We start from the raw sequence: 18157 nt of genomic DNA, 5'->3' as shown, positions 1-18157 counted from the left end.
ACTGCGTTTATGTTTGTTCAAATGATTACTTTGTTGAATGAATGACACTTACCGTAAATCTTACCATAACAGAAAAAAGGTACGGATTTTATCCTCCAGAAGTGAACTCCTATTAACTTTTTATGAATAAAATAATTGAGCATTGTAAAGACATAGATTAATAGTCTTATTCCATGTATTTGTATAGAGATACAGCGTGTTCACATATTTTAAGCTGCTTACTGTCTTTTTTCCTCCTAATATCATAATTAACATTTTATAGAAAGTCCAAAAGGGTTGCTCTGTTTTTACATTTGTATAAAAATATTAAAAATCTAAAATATAATATGCATTGATGAACTGGTTATAGATTTTATGAAGATAAAGGGAATGTACTTATTTTAGGAAAAAGTGTTTTAAGGTCATTGAAACATCATAGGTCTGGCATTTGGGAAGTGCTTTGACCTGAGATCTAGCCCAGCTCCTGAACCCCATGAGAAAGGCAGTCCACAGGGACAAAGCCAAGTATGGACATACAATTGCTGGGTTTTGAATGGTGACTCTGCCAGGGAAGAGTCTGTGGTAAGTGGCACAGGTTATTTGGACTCTATAGACCTCAACTGGTAAGTGATAGTCTACCTCATAGAGTTCTTATTATTATAAATGAAGTCACAAGAGGCACTCAAAACAGCGGGAAAAACATTGCAAGTGATAAGAACATTTTATTCTTATTAAGGTGCTTTTTCCTTTCTGAAATAACACTGATATCCAATTGCTGCTGAGTATTAGGTAATTTATTAACTACACTTTTGCTATTCAATATTTTTCAGAGTTTTGCGTCTTTATTTTGAATTGAAGTAACTATTTTGGGCTGCAATGACTCTCTAAACTCTTATTATTGGCCTTAAATCTCTTGTTCTTGGAGTACTCAATACAAATCTATAGCTCCTTATACATGATAGACTTTCCACCACTTGATTACCAATTGGGCCATCTCTTAGACTTTCTTTGTGTGAATGCATAACAGACATATTTAACTTTGAGCACAGGTTCTAAAACTAGGCTGCTCAAGATCATATTTGAGATCAGTAAACTTCAAAAATGAAATTGTGAGCAACTTTTCTCTGCTTAAATTTTTCTTTACCTCAGTTTGCTCATGTATAAAGTGGGAAAATAATATTACTTACTTCATAGGATTTTATTTTGAAAGGGCAATGTATTAATTAATGAAAAATGCATACAAGTCCATCCGGAGACAGTGTTACTCTTCACGCTTCTTAATTATAGGCTGAGTATAATGGCTTCACTCCAAATGCTACACTATGGAAAGTGGAAAGAATAAGTAACTTTACAGTGGAGAAACATGGCAAACACCATTTAAGTGAGGTCAGCCAAAAAAAAAAGAAAGCAGCAGTAATTTTTTGACAGTATGCATCGTTGATATACTGCAAAGAGAATGGCACTTTACATCTGTGGTTTTCTTCTTCAAGTCTGATTGTGACAAAATCTTCAGACAAATAATAATTGGGGAACATTCTACAAAATGCCTGACCAATATGTCTCAAAACTATCAAAGTTATCAAAATTAAGGCAAGTTCAAGAAGTGGTTAAGGAGATGTGATGACTAATGTATCCTGATTGAGATCCTGGAACAATACCAAAAAAAAAAAAAGTAATACTAGGTAAAGACTTAAAAAATACAAATAAGCAATGAATATTACTCAATGGCAATTTTTTTACTATTAGTTTATTACTTGTGACAAATGTATTTATATTAGTGTATGATCTAAACAAGAAAAGAGATCAGGTGGAGGTACAAGGAATTATTATCTTATTTCAATCTAAATATTTAAAATAGTCTAAAAGTAAAGGCTGGGAAAATGCATAAAACAACACCTGAAAATAGTAAATAGTAAAAATGCGACATGTGTTTACTATTAAATGTTGAAAATATTATTAGGACCAGAAGTGTTTCTGATTTCAAACTTTTGAAAAATTTTTAAATATTTGCAAAACCTTACCAGGTGAACATTCCTAATCTAAATAGCCAAATTCTAAATTGTCTAAAAATCTGTCATTCAAAAAGATTCAGGTTTTTGAGCATTCCAGTTTTCAGAGTTTGGGGTTAGTGTTGCTCAATCTGTATTGTTATATTTATTATAACTGTTCTTATGTTATATGAATTCCAGATTAGGTATAGCAAGACTTACAAAGATTTAAGAAAGGGTGAGATACTAATATAGTATTGCTTAGAATCCTAGGTCTTTGCATTGTAATATATCCAAAAGATAATTTGTGGTTGGTTTCTGCACTCCTCAAAGAAATGCCACTATTTCACAAACCTTTGTCAGGGAGGTCATTTGACTGTAATTGAAGTAAATCAAAAGCTACAACTTTGAATTAAAAATAGGATGATGGAATTTTTATTAATGAGGTAGCAAGGATTTTGGCTCAATTCTATGTCTAAAATGACCAAGTGAAATTGACCCTAGAGGCATAGTTTTAAATGATTGACATTTGCTTGGCTATAGGCAGCCTATCTTTTTGGTTTTTTGAGTACCTGGCTTCACTTAATAAGAGCCAGTATTACACCCAATTAGCTTTATGAAACGGGTCTGTACATATCTCCTAAGACACACATGCCATGTGATGTTCTTGCTCTTATATGATGTGAACCTTTTTGATAAAATTGTTGCATCTCCTAGCACCTGAAAAGACAAATCCAAATCTTCATAACCCACAGAATGTATTAGCATCTCTATGTCACTGACTCTGCTACATGTATATGGTCCCTAGCCTGTAATCATGAGAAACATATCCATGTAATTTTGTTTTGAAGGAATTGCATTTTCAATAAATAAAGAAAAGTATCATACAAGCAGGATTTTTTTTTGAAAATCTAGCTATTAGATGACTTCTGTCTAGTTAATTGCAGCATTTAGTTTTTCCTGACATTTAATTACTCTATTCAAATTTGGAAATGTTTACTATATCATAAAACAGAACCAGGAAGTCTTCTCCATTTCACACAACTGGGATCATACAATTTTGACAGTTTTCCCATAGATGCTGATGACATACTGTTTTCCATTTGAGGATGTGAGGATACATAATCCTCCATCATCTTCACTCTAAAATGATGCCTTTGATTTCTCATCAGGCTAACTGCTCACCTCAAGTTGTATGCTAATATTTCATATAAGATACATAAACCAGAACTGGTGGCCCAGTTTACATGAGAGCAATTTTCTTTTTAGTTATATTGGTGTGTCACCAATTATAACATTCTTTTTTAAAAATAAGATTTTTCTCGTTTATCACTCACATGATTTACATGAACAACTGGCAAGCTCAGTTACTCCTGTTAATGCAAGCACACTCCATACTACGGGTGATTAAAATACCTGATAGAAACTTTTCAAGATTTTGCACTTATAAGAACTAGTATTGAAGAAATACAGTCATCCCCTTCATATTCAGTTTCCAAACATGTAAACATAAGCAACCACAAATCAAATATGCTTTTTTAAAAATTCCAGAAAGGTCCAAAACAAGTCAAGCTTAAATGTTCCACATGTCGAATCCACATGAAAGAAGTTAAATGTAAGCACATCCTGCTGCAGCCTGTAGACATTCCACAGACCCTCAGTTTTTTCTAGCACTCCTCATTTGAGTATTGTTTGCCTTGTGTGTAGCTTGGGTACTTTGTAGTTTTAGGTTAATGATTACTGGTCAGCTGACAACATACAGACTTTTATTCTTGTCACTATTACCTAAGCAGTACAGTGTAGCAAATACTTACATAGCATTTAATAGTCTTGAGTATTATAAGTAATCTTAAGATGTTTTAAAATGTACAGAATGTAGAAATATATCATTGTACACAAGAGACTTCTGCGTTCGTGGATTTGGATATACAAGGGAGTTCTGGAACCAAACTCCCATGGATCCTGAGTGACCACTGACTGCACTTAATGTGATGAGCACTTCTATTTACAGCAACTTTCCTAAAGATTATTTAAGGTTACAACAGCTCCTGTAGGACAGTACAAGGGTGAATAATTACATGATCAGGAAAGGTATATTTTCATTAACTGCCCGGATTAGTGTCTAGAAACAGAAAGTGTTGGTAATTTCTAAGAAGGTGTTAGCTGCACCAGACTCATGGTGTTAATTTTTGCTTAGTTTGATATTATAATAAATTGAAAGTAATATCTTAGTCACTTTCTCTTCACTGGATACAATACCAACACCCACTACTCTTTAAGGATGAAAGTTTTATTTTGACTCATTATTGCAGTACATGGTCGGCTGGCTCCAAGCCAGAAACAGCATGGCGAAAGGGCCTGTGTGGAAGGTAGATGCTCATACCACGGCAGCCAGAAAGCAGAGATGAAAGGAGGGAGCCTGGAAGGGAGATACACTGTTCCAGGCCGTGCCCAGAGCGACTCTCCTCTATTGGCCAGGCCCTACCTACTAAAAGCACATTCAGCTCTGATTAGTAATCCACTGAGGGTTTAGCATCCCCATAAGGCAGTCACCATCCAAGACCCAGTTCTGAACACATGGGCCCTTGGGGGGCCATTGTAGATCCAAACAATAACAAGCAGTATATAATGTATTCTTCCCTAAAGGATAAAGCATATAGCTTCTTGATACTCTGCCACTGTTTCTCATATCCCCCATCTATTTCTCATTTATTCATTCTACATTATGTTTTGGATGTGAGTGTGGCATAGACACCGCCCTCTAGGAGTACGTATTTTTAAAAGGAATACATTTGAATACATTAATGAAGTGAAAAATTACTGTATTAAATCTTGAAAAGCTTTCTGCATGTGGTGACATCTAATAGTGACTGAAAAGATGAGAAGGAGTTAGCCAGGTTGTAGAAGGAAGGAGAGAAGAAAGGATTCCAGGGAAAGGTAACAGTATATAAGTGTTATTTGTTTTGGAAGAGACACATATATTTGCTGAATAAAATTTTGAGCTAATAGCAACAATAGAATTTCTGTTCTCCAGTTAAAATATCGCATTGCAAGAATGGATTGTAAAAGGCCAGGTTGATGGTGTTAATGGCAGGTAATGGTATTGTATGGGGAGCCATTGGCTCTACATGAAAAGCTACCCATTGAAAGCACAAGGCTACTTTTAAATTGAATCATGACTCTTCTCATCCAAATGTAACACTTTTATTAGCTCCAGGAGGAACCTTTTGCTCAAAAACATTTCCTCCGAAATTCAACATTAGAGATTTATGCATGTGTCTTAAGCAGCTCCATTTTTTAAATGTCACTTCTACTTGAGGTTAAGCAGAGCTATAAGTCATCCATGGCTTTGTGTGGAATCCTGTAATACAGATGCTTTCTTTCTCCTTATGGCTTAATGATACTAATTATGACTGGGAAATGGAAACTTTCATGGGAGGATAAATGCAAAGGTCAGCCTTCTTTTTTGCATTAGCAAAGAAGAGTCCGTGCAAAGAGCAGGCAGCTCCAAGAGGCTGTGGAAGATCACCCAGAGTAGAAATGAGTTTGTGACCAAATGCTAGTGAGCTCCTGAGACAGATCTCTTAGGAAAGTAGCCCTGATTCAGTTTTGTTGTATTTTGTCTTCAAATATCATTATGCTGTCAATATGCTTGGAAAAATGACTTTCTATTAATTGGAAAACCAATGTTGTGCTTAGCTTTGCTCTTTTTTCTTCCCCAATAAAAGTGGCTTAGCAATATTGAGCAGAGTCCAGTTCCTTTACAAAATATCGATGATGTATTGGCCATACATGGTATAGTGTAGTGAGAAAGAAAAAATACAATTTAGATTCTATTTTTTGGGGGGGTCTCTCACAAGGAGTTACTGTATTGATAAGTCTTTATTTTACAAGCATATAAGTTTGTAACCATAAGGCCAGGGAGTGAAAATGTGATAAATTAATTAATAATCTTAATGAAAGGAATTATGAGTTGAGATTTAGACAAGACTGAGTTTGAATCGTGAATCTTAAAAATAACATTAAAATCTCAGGATCTCATGTCTTCCATTAGTTCAACTTTAATCATCCCTGTGTTACATGGCTGTTGTGAGTAATAAATCAAATAAAGAAAAATGTTTACCCAATGACCTGTACATTGTAGATGATCAATTAGTTATAAATAATATATCCATTATAATGCATGCATTAGTTCATTTTTCTTTGCTATAATAAAATAACTGAGATTATATAACTTTATAAGGCATGGAAGTTCATTTAGCTTACAGTTCTCGAGAATTGAGGAGATGATGCCGGCATCAGTTTAGCTAGAGGAGAACCTCCTGGGGAGTGGGATCACAATGCAGAACCATATGCACAAATGGAGAGATCACATGATGAGAATAGGAAGCCAGAGCTGAGGATGAGCAGTCACTGTTTCAAGAAATAACTGCAAGTCTCAGAAACTACAGTACTGCCTTCTGAGGGCACATTTCCTGAGCTCCTGCTATCTCAACATTGTCACACGAGGACTAATCTTCCAAAGTCCAGACTCTTGAAGAACGAACCACATCCAAAGCAAAGCAAAGCAGTAGTGACATAATTCAAAGTAATAGTCAAGAGTGGATCAATTATAGGAGGAGAAAGACAGAACAGCAATAAATCATCCAACAAAAATATGTGAAATTCTACTAGTAATCCCTTATAGAGGGTTTTCTATGGGTCATGAAAGTTGTTTTTGCATGTTAATTAAGCTATTTTCCATATGTCAACCCATTTAATTTTCACAGTAACCTAATGAAATAATTGGACTATAATCACTAACATTTATATTGAGAAAACAAAAACATAGATAAATTAATTTTGTCCATATTAAAGAAATGAAGAAATAAACAACAAAATGAGAAATAATAAAGAGCAGAGCCTGTATTTGAACCAAAGTAATAAGGCTCAATTCTGAGTTCATAAATATTCCACAATACTACCCATTTAACATTTTAAATTATTTCATCATGGTAAAAAAAAAAACCTTTTATGTTGCAACATACTAAACTTAAAATCTACTGGTATCGTTATACTTAATCGCTTTTCAGATCATTTTCTGGAAAGTATCAGAAGTTAATTAAATTAGTGAGGATACTTGGAATCAAGGCACATAGTTATGGAGATTAGGGATGATTCAAAACATAGAGATAATTGATAACTGTTTGATAGCCCCAAATACATAGCAAACATATTGAGAAGGACCTTACTGAGTGATGATTTAAAAAAAAATTTTATGCGTGCAATCTTCCTTGTAACAATTATTATTTTAACATATATAATTTGCGCAGTGAATTGTCATTGCAGATGAATAAGGAGGATCACACCTAAATGAGTACCTTCCTCTTTAAAATAGTCACTTTTAGAAGTCAGATATTTATTTCCATGAAGCTTAACTTAGTCCATTCAGGCTTCTTTGAATTTTTAGCAGTAGAAATTTAATTTTCTTAATTTTTTGAAAGTTAGGACATTTAAGGTCTAAGAGACCTAAGCTGATTCCATGTCCGAGGAGGACCTGCTTTCTGATGAATGGTACCTTCTCACTGTGTCCTGTGTTACAAGGGGCAAAAGATTACCCTTGAATGTAGATCCAAACCACAAGGTCTCCATCTTCATGACTTAATCACATCCTAAAAGACTCTACTTTCTCATACTGCCACTTTGGGGCTTGAATTTCACAGTATGAGGTTTGAGGGGTTACACAGACTATCGTAGTACCTTTTGTTACTTGTTAAAAAGAAACCTACAAAGTTTGAGTTATACTAAATTATTAATTTTAGTGTTCTCAATGGGAGAAACTTTTTCTTCTTTTATCCAGTTATATGTGTATGTCTAGTTATTTACATATTTATACTATATGTCTATATGTACTTGTCTGTAATTCTATATTCATCTTTATCTTTTTTCTATCCTATGATATTTAGTGCTTTTAACTGCTCAGGTTCTTGTCCAAGGAAGGGATGGGGAAAGATATGAACAAAACTTTTTGTGACTATTAAGCTAGTAAATCACATTTTTAATCATTCAAAGGCTCTCTGTTTTATAGATGGTGCTGCCTTTACACTAGCTTGTTTATTGTTTTAAATAGACACTTGTGTAATCTTTAAAAAAAATTCAGTTTTGCTTTTCCAAACATGATGTCTTTCATTTTCTCTGCTTTTCTTTTTTGTCTTCCTCATCACTCTTTTTCTTTGCACCCAGCAGGGCTTCCTCCTCCTTCTTTCCATATTTTCCTCTTCTTTCCCTTCTTTGATGAGTTCTACATCTCTTACCTTTAATTTTTGTTTCCAATGTCCACAAAGACTTCTGCTCCTATTTGAGGCCCCACTGCCTCTATTTATAAAGTTGCCCCCAGACAGAGTGAGCTTCTGGTCTTTTAAGAAGCACAGTCTGAAACAGTGTACGATACAATGCTGGAAAATAATTGCTGTGATATTTTGTTTAGATCTACAGCAGATTAGAGTGGGAGGTTAACTTTGGTAAACACTGCAGAATCTTGGGGAGATGAATAACTTCCTATAAACATTTAAGAGCTGGTATGATAATCCCCCCACTCTAAAAAAAAAATGGAGAGTTTATTTTAAAAAGCATTCTTTAAAAAATCCCTTCAAAATTCCTTGATTATATTTTATTCAATTTTACTGGTTTTACATATCAGAAAACATTTCCTTTGGTTTGCACGAGCTTATAATTTTATGCACAGCTACATGCTGAATCTTTGCAAAACCCTGAGGTCGCTTTTGGTTCCTCCCTGTAGATTTTGTGTAGGAAGTTTGTGGTTTGTGTATTTTCACTAGTTTTATTTACAATACACAACAAGGGCAAAATGTAAAACATTTTGATGAGTAAAATAAAACAATAATTTTCATACTTTCATTGGTCATTGAAGAGTTCCACTGTACCAATGTAACACACAAAGTCATCCAGGAACAATTCATTTCATTTTTACTGAAAATTTATACTAATTTTACTCTCAAAAGATTTATCTTTGGACAGTATACTCAGTAGTCAAAATATACATGTAAAAACTAATCACCAAGGCTTGTTTTATATCAACATATTATATATAGTACTTGGTAAATTGCAATACTGGTGGTAGACAATCAATAAATGCATGAGCTAAAACAAAAGAACATACCTAAGTAATATGTTATGGGTAAGTAAAGTTCTGCAATTTTAGGGGCTAATCTGTAAATTCCCCTAATAGTGAAAATAAAAGTAACTTTTGGCATAGATTTTTCTAATGCTTTTTCCAGCTATACCATCAACCATACAGTAAAGCTGCTATATTATTATGATAGTTAATTTGAAATATAATACTACATAATATTAACTGATATATATACATATAATCCCTAATATATACTTAATACTTATGTAGATGGACTCTATGGATTCCCTAACTTTTGCTAGTTAGAAAGTTTAAAAAGTTAATTCAGTCAGAATGTCAAAGTAATTTATTACCATATTCTTGCAAAAACAGATGCTAATGTAAAATATTTAGAGCATTAAAACTTAATATTTCATGCCCAGACATGAGAATGGACATTGTGCGCCAATATTTACGTAACTTGTACTTAAATGTATGGTTTCCCATATGGTCAAACAGCAAAATAGCATGCATCAACTTTTCGCTTCACCAGTTTGCAACAAAGCAGTTTGCTACTTAAGTAAAGTTTGATCAAAGTAGGTTTTTTTGGGGGGGATATTTTGGGTTTTAGTTCTAGGAAAAATGTAAGATATGTGTTATATATATTTCGAAAGTATGAAAAGTGAAATGAAAATCCTGCTACTGATACTTCCACTCATACTTTCTCTGCTTATTTGGAAACAGGACAGTAAATGTAGGCCTATTATTGATTTCCTATATCAAAGTGCTCCCTAAAAAAGAGCCTGGATACAGTCTTAATGTAATTTGCTTGGATTTTCTGTTTTGTATTTTTCTGTAAATGAAAGTATATGCATATAAATTTATGTGGTAGTTAGTTTAATATCAGTTGGAGTCTGTGTAACTTAATAAGTACTCTTTTAAAAAAATCTAAAATGTGTACAAATTGGGAAGTAAGTTAAAGGGATAATAAATGCCAGTCAAACTTCACTGTTATTTCAAACAAAGGAAAAACAGGAAGATGCAACTTAAGTATTTGAACTAAATGAACTGAACATACAGAAATCAGAGTGTGGCAGAGCTGTCCGACTGTGAGAAGATGTGAAGCTGGCCCAATCGTGCTTAAGACACTAAAGAGCAAGGCATTGAAGGCATTCATAACATTAAAGAAACTGATCTTAGCAGGTGGATTGCTCCTCAGGGAAATAAAGAAGTTGTTGAGCCAAACTTTATTTTTCTAGGTTTCCTGTCTTAAATTTGTCAACAAAATAACTCACCATACCTTCCCTGAACCAAACTAAGAGAAAAAAGGAGGTCAAGGCTGCTTACAGTATTAAGCTGCTCTCACTTGAAAGCAATTGCTAAGTATGGCAATTACATACCTCCTACAATATTCTATGTAAGGCTTTTTCATAATCTGAATAGAGACCTTAAATAAAATAAACATGTAGAATAGTTTTGGATGCGGTGGGTGTCTGACTTGGCAGTTGTGTCTATGAAAGAGGGTCTTTCGGTACATTTATACCTGGGGGTTTGGCATAGGAAAAAGGCGCAAGTGTGAACATAAATTACTAGCTTTCTAGGCATGGAAACTTTATTCAGACTTTTTGAGTATTTTGTTCAACTATGAAATAAAGATTCTTACATGAAACTCATTGAGTTAGAATGAGGGCTGAGCACATGAGATGTGGTAGACTAAGTTTATAAATAATAGTTACTTCTGGTTCTTATTCTAAACAGGTTGTGTTTTCCAAATTCAGTTCAAATTACTCTGGAATCCATTAGATGCTGTGTGTAAACTTCAAATTACTTATGAAAATATTCATATATGAATAACGGCAGTAAATTAAAATCAGCACTTTATTGTCTAATACACAGACACTATGTTATGTAAGATTTATAACATAAAATCAATAAATCAAAATATTCATATTACTTAATTTTTAAACAATGAAGACAGGCTCTTTAATTCACATGAATGAATGTAGCTAACACTATTGATTTTTTAAAAGAATCACTTTTATGATATTAAAGTCAAAAATCTTTTAAAGCAGTTTACTACTATCCATATTTGATGTCTAGCCTTGCAATTAGTTCTGGGAAAGTATTGTAAATATCATCTTTAACTCATGAAATGAGGCTTGATCTAATATTTCTCAGTGAAAAAATATTCTTAATTTCCCTTGGTGTTTTAGATTCACAATTATATGTGCTGATGAAAGCTTTCAAGTAGTAGGCATGTAAGAAAATCTATTCAAATACAATTGATTAAGGAAAAAATTCACTGTTCTTCAGCAGTGGGAAGTATTTCTAATTCCCAAGCAGAGTAGTTGACATAAATATTGCTCATTGTAAAATATTTGGGAATTTAAAATGGCATATGTATATTTCATATTTTCTTGAATACAAAGGAGAATGTTCATAGATCAAGTATTTCCCCTAGTGTATCAGAAATGTGTTATAATTTTTCTTTTTGATTTGTTTTCATTTACTCATTCATTAATTCGAATCAGTGATTTCCTCAGAAAATATGTATTGAGCCCTATTCCTACTAGGTTATTAAGTACTAACTATTGTTTTTACATTGAGAATATTGAAAGAAATGTCACTTTTTTAGCTACAAAAACTCCCAACCTTAGAACACTTTTTGTTAGGAATTTCTTATTTTTTGGAGTGCAAAAGGATACCTAGTTATTTGATTTTATTTCAGAATGGTACCTTATATCATTTAATATTTCCTGACACATTTCTTGTTCATATGATGCATTTACTCTAAGAAACACAAGCCTATATTTGCATCTTTGACAGCAAAGGAGAGACTGACTAATGGAATTGATGCTTGGTTTGAATAATGTAGGATGTTGTGACAATGACAGTAGCAACGAATCTTAAATAATAAGTCCTACCTGATGCAATTTAAAAATATGCACACTATTGTCTTAGCCACAAATATGTTAGATTTCATTTCTGCTTCTGTGAAGCAGCAGTGTATAATCCATCTTGATGACAGTTGACAAGAGAAACTAATTTCTCTTAAGAGCACTTCCCAATTACCCTTTTTTCTTGCAAAACACTAAGCATTTGGAAACAAATTCTACCATGTCTTTTCTGGATGTAGACAGAAGAGATTGAAGGATATAGCAGGAATTGGTGGCACTTTATGGCTTTCACAAATTAACTGTGTATAGAAAATGGCCTTGGGACACTGATTATAAAAAGTGGGTTGAATTTTTTCTTTTGGTACCGGGGATCGAACTCTGGGAGCTTGTGCTTGGAGATAAGCAGCAGCGGAAGGACTGAGCTAAATCCCTGGCCCGGAAATATACATTTTTAAAGGGTATAATCTTCAGAAAATAAATCCATGCAATGCCTTTTTCATTTAAAACAAGTTTATACAGAATAAAAATGAAAGCAGGAAGGAAGGAAGGAAGGAAGGGAGTAGAGGAAATAAAACATTTCCTCTTTTCCATTACAAAAGCCAAAACTTCAAACAAACTGAAACATTATTCATTACTTATTTATTAGTTTCCAAAAGGTGACCAAAACTTTTAAACAAATAAAACAGCTAAGTTTATCAGCATGCAATATTGGAAAAGTCTTTTCTTAAATGATGAACATTCAGTGAGTTATTCATAATGTTAAAATACACTTCATCTTACATGTCATCGCTTGAAATTTAAATACTGAGAGGGATGATTCCCAGAAAATGAGTAGAATTAAATATTACTAAAGAGACTACATCTATCATATTAGTATCATTTCATTTTGTATATTCAACCCAATTTATATCAATCTTTGCTAACCGAAGTTGTAATTAATTCTGTAATATACCTATAGAAGTTGTGTGAACTTTCATTCACAATGATTTAGCATTAGGTATGAGATTGATGGTGTTTTAGTGAAGGAAGGAGAATAGTAAGAGTCTGAGAGTAAGATGATACATTTTGGTAATGAGACATGATAGTATTCTGATTGAGATTAAAGGAGTTAGATTCCTGATAAGTAAAAAGTATGGTCAGAGAATTTAATATGTTTGGCAATTACAACAAAAGACGAATGAAAGCAACTGCACTACTGAAATAATTTCCATGAATAAAAATGTGTTATAAAAAATTCTTTATAATTATAAAAATACAAAGAGGAGCATTTGCAATTTAAGTGTAATATGAAGGAAAATACTAAAATCGTTAAGATATACCCCCCAAAAGATACTAAAAACAATGAAAACGTTTACGATAGTTACTGAAATGTGTCAGATAATCTTTGACCTCCTCATTTGCGACAAGGTTTTACTATGTGACATGACTTAGAGGATTTTAAAAATTTATTCAAAATGAGTCATGCTGTAAATTCTTACCTAGCCCTCCTACACTAAAGAGAAGAACAGACTTTTTAAGGACAAATTCCAAAAGTATTTACAAATACCATCTGTTTGTGGAGTGGTTTGTGTGCTGTGAGTGTCTTCTATTAAAAACAAAAAAAGAGCATGGTGCTGGAGATAGTAATCATTTATCAGCTTCAGAACACTTAAAATATAATGGCTGGGTGCATGACTCAGTGGTAAAGTGCTTACCTAGTATGTATGAGGCCCTCAATTCAATTCTAGTACCATAAAAATCACAAAACAAAGAAAACTTAATAAATACGTGCTCCTGAAGCTTAATAAACATAAAGAACAATGTCCAGCTGTGACCTGGACTATGTAAGGATCTCAGTGAAATTGCTAGCAGATTGCTTTGAAGACATAAAAAAACAGAAAAGATTGTTGAGTTGCATAGAACAGACTCTCCAAGATTTTATCAGTACAAACATGAACCAGGTGTAAGGCAATAATGACAGAGCTTGGACGGTCATTTTAGGTCATGGCCAAGACGCTGGCTGAAGATACAAGCAAGCATCAGCAGGAAGAACTAGAATCGATATAGATTCTTAGTGGTGAGGAAGGATGAGCCAAGCAGCAAGAAGACAGGTGCATTTGCTCATGTCAAGGACACTGCATGGCATGAACCTCAAAATGGATAAGAAGAGTCTCTCAAGATTCTGCAAAAGTGAATCGGTTTTGAGTCTCTGTCAAATGCACAGACCACCAATTAGACAAAGCCTCCAACCAGAGGTGTCCTTTGTTCCTTTTTTCTACTTTATGCTACTGCTCCATAAGGATGTGGCATGCAGTAGGAGTAATGTTGAGGTGGAAAAGAAGAAGGGGTAAGAGAGTTCACGAGGAGGGATAGAAGTGATAGAATGGAAGGAGATATACACAGGCTGGAGCTCTATGTTCCAAACTTCAGTTTCCCTCCAAGATACAAGACGAGAAGGCAAAAGTGCCTTACTTAATTTTCAGTCAAGTTTAGATCCAATTACTAAATGAAAATGAACATTTTTATTACCTGATCTTAATTACATATTAAGACTTCAGCATGGCTGTTGAAGGCTTCCTAAATTTTCATACTAGGGCAAAGGAAGGAAGTTTCCTCTGTAGACATTTAAAGAAAATAAGAGGTTTTTTTTTAAGTGTCAAGTGATTATATATCAAACCTTGGCAGGCCTGGGATTTAGCTCAGTGGTTTCGCTGCCTGCCTCACAAGCACAAGGTCCTGAGTTTGATCCCCAGTACCAAAAAAATAAAGTTGGTTTGTTCAAAACATTGAGTTGTTATGAATACATATTGTGTTACAATGGATGAGAGTTATATTAATCCACTTTCCTGTGGCTGACACAAGACCTTACATCCACAACTTAATGGAGGAGAGATGTAATTTGGTTCATAGTTTCAGAGGATTCAGTCTATAGTCAGCTCTGAGGCAGAATCATTATGGTGGAAAGGTGTGGGTGACAGAACTACTTTGTTCATGGCAACCAGGAAGCAAAGCTGGGGAATAGCACCAGATAGGAAAGGATGGGCATCCAGATCTAGTACACAAGGTCACAGTTCCATGACCCACACAGACACATCCAAAGTCTACTTTATCAGGCTGCTAGGTGTTCTTGAATCCAATCAGGCAGACACATCACTGTTAATGGTCACTATGGTCATAATAAATTATTGACTTATTAACCTCATATTTTTTCCACTTTAAACCTATGCTATGACCATAAAACTTTCCTCCTCTTCTGTCTGTGTTAGAAAATTATAGCTACATCTACCACTTTATACATTTTAGGCTTGCTGCTCTTGGCTCTTTCAGACTTTTAATTAACTATTGTATAGTTTCTGAAATAGGGAACCTTCTTTCATGCTTATCAGACAAACCCAATTCTATGATCTTTACTTCAAAAAACATTGACATCCTCAAACACATGATTGTGTTGTTTGGTTTTGTCCCTTAAAAATTTTTATTTTGCCACTATCTCCTATCTTTTTGATTGGTGATGGTTATATTGCTCTCATCCTAAACAGATCCAAAATGTCATTATTATTAAATAATTTTATTTTTCTTGTAATATTTTTATAAACAGTATGTGTGGATAAACAAGTAAAATCAGGTATTCCAACACATAATAGTGGTAACATGAAGGTAACCAAGGAAAAATGAGGAAAAGGTTTACATCAGTAAATTGAAACTGTATGAATTTCAAGTGTTTGTGTTTGTGATAACACTAAGTGATTTCTAATTATTTTAAACAGAAAAAATACATGGTAAGCTCTTGAGAAACCTAATCCAGGGCAATACTCTTTTCTGAATAAGAAGTAAATTTAATGCAAACAATAGAGTTTGGAAAGATATATATCCAAAATTTATATTTCTCAGATTTTCAACTGGATCCTATCATTGATAGAGGGACAGAAATTTTTCCAAGCATTAAAAGATCGTTTTTTTCAAAATGTCCAGTTGCTGCAAACCAGTAAGAGTTCTCTGTGAGTATATTTTGGCTCAAGGGTACTAAGTATCTAGAAGCAATTCTGTTCTAAATTTTTTATGGAACAATATCTTCTGGTAAAGATGATATAAACATGTGAATCACTGAGTATCTCCATGTAGTTTTCAGATAAACGTACAAAATAAGTGATGTGTTATTTGTCAGCCCTTAGAAGAGGAGCTTCTGCTAAATTGAATTACTCCAGCCTAGCTTTAAATCAGGGGACTGTGATGAAGGTATCCACTACTACACGGAATAAATTTCCCCAAGTGCCTTCTAGGTAAAGAAATGGTGACCAGGTAAGTGCAGCTGCAGAGTGAAAGGAGCTTTAAAATAAAATAGCTAACAGTGAAAGATTTGTGTATTTATTAATTTAATTCCTGTTGTTCTTGATTTAATTCAAAAGGTTTGCTTCCTTAATTCTGAATTAAAGTAGAGATTTATGGTGTCCTCATTCAAAATTGAGACAGACAAAAAAAAAAAAATCACAATGCTTTTGATTTACCTATAATTTATTAAGGAATTGAAACTAGGGATTCTTTCAGCTACTGTTTAATAACATGGCATATGCAGCCCAATCCAGGAAAATGAGCTCTAATCAAAACCCCAGTTAATACATCCCTACTATCACAGAACATGCGATATACCTAATAAAACTAGGAAAGCAGTTAATAATAGTGAAGGGCCCTGTACAAACATATGGAAGAGGAAAAGTGACAGAAGAGAGAAATTTACAATTGAGACTTTTAAAAAAATCTTAATTCTGTTCCTTTGTTGTTACATTATATATTCCAAGAGTTCTTTCTGTGGTCTCCTTATCAAGCTAATTTGTCATATTTTCTATTTAAATGTTATGTTATTTTTCCCAGACCTTGCAGTTTTTCCAGGATTAACTCTTTCTTGACCTTGACTCTTCATTTTTGAAACACACTTGAGTGTGGTTTTGTTTACTAAGTGGCACACAAGAATGGGAGGCCAAGGAGAAAGATGGGGTAGTATCAAGTGTTTGTGGCATGCAATATGCCAGCAAGTGGGCAGCCGGCACCCAAGAGGGCAAGCAGGTGAAGTTAAGGTCTTAGTCAAGGAGACTGGAGACACAGCTAGACAACCTGGAAATGCTGGTGTTTCGGTGGTGAAAACTGAGTTAGAAGAAACTGGAGTATGAGAAAGGACAACAGCAAGTATGCAATGAATAACTGGTAGGTCAAACAGCAAGGTAACAGTGGGTAAAGTATAGCATAGAAAAAGCTTAAAGCTGTGCCCCTAGGATAAAAATATCTGCCTGAGACAACTCCAGCCAGGAGTTGTACAGCCAGGAGAATTTACTGTTCATTGCAGCCAAAATCCAGAAATAGCCTTCCAGGCCTCAGATGCTCCTCTTAGCTCCTCTTGGAACAATTGCTTTGCAATGCAGTCATTCAGGGAGGGAGCTGTCACTCTCACCTGTGAGGTTCAGGGCCCCTTAAGGGCAGAGAACCAGGGGAGGTAACTTTCATAATTACCTCCTATCATAGACATCTGAGGAGTTGGCTCCTTTCCAGATAACTACTAGTTAGCAAACCTGGGTAACTGAGTCACATTGACCAAACACGCTTAACTGCCTCAAGCCTTTTCTTTTAAAAGTTGAGCTCAGTTTGCTATCAACTCTCTTCCCTACTACCATAGGTATCATTGAACGAAATCTGTCTTAACTGCTTTTAACTAATGCCCACCTTTGTTTCTCTTTGGTAACTCTTACAAATAAAATAATAGTAGCTTTCTCAATGTAGCCATTTCTTAAAAATTTCACCAGCAGATTAATGGGAGGAAGAATGACATACCTATAAATGAGAATATTTGTACAGAGTCTTGCTATGGTACTCTTAGGGACAGAAAACCCCTTTTATCCTTGAATGTTTGACAAATGAGTCTATAAAATAAAACAATTATAGAAATATTAATAGGAGAAAAGTACACAAATTTATATATGCATGAGATCATCACCAAGAAAGAAAGTGAACATCAACCAGCACATTGAGATCTAGACTTTTTATACCCTTTTCACAAGGAAGAGGGAAAGAAAAACATATAGCTTGGAAGTAAATGGAGAATTGTTGATTTGGGGGAAGGATAAATGGGCTCCCAGAAGATGATTGTTTGTGACACAGTTTGTCTGGGTATAGTGACCACTTCTAGTCTCTCCTATGATAATAATGCTGTGAGG

This window comes from Heterocephalus glaber, unplaced genomic scaffold (assembly GCF_053883595.1).
Source record: "Heterocephalus glaber isolate CG9 unplaced genomic scaffold, H.glaber_assembly_v1.0 deba00001608, whole genome shotgun sequence".
Lineage (NCBI taxonomy): Eukaryota > Metazoa > Chordata > Mammalia > Rodentia > Bathyergidae > Heterocephalus > Heterocephalus glaber.
Note: the sequence above shows the minus strand (reverse complement) of the source record.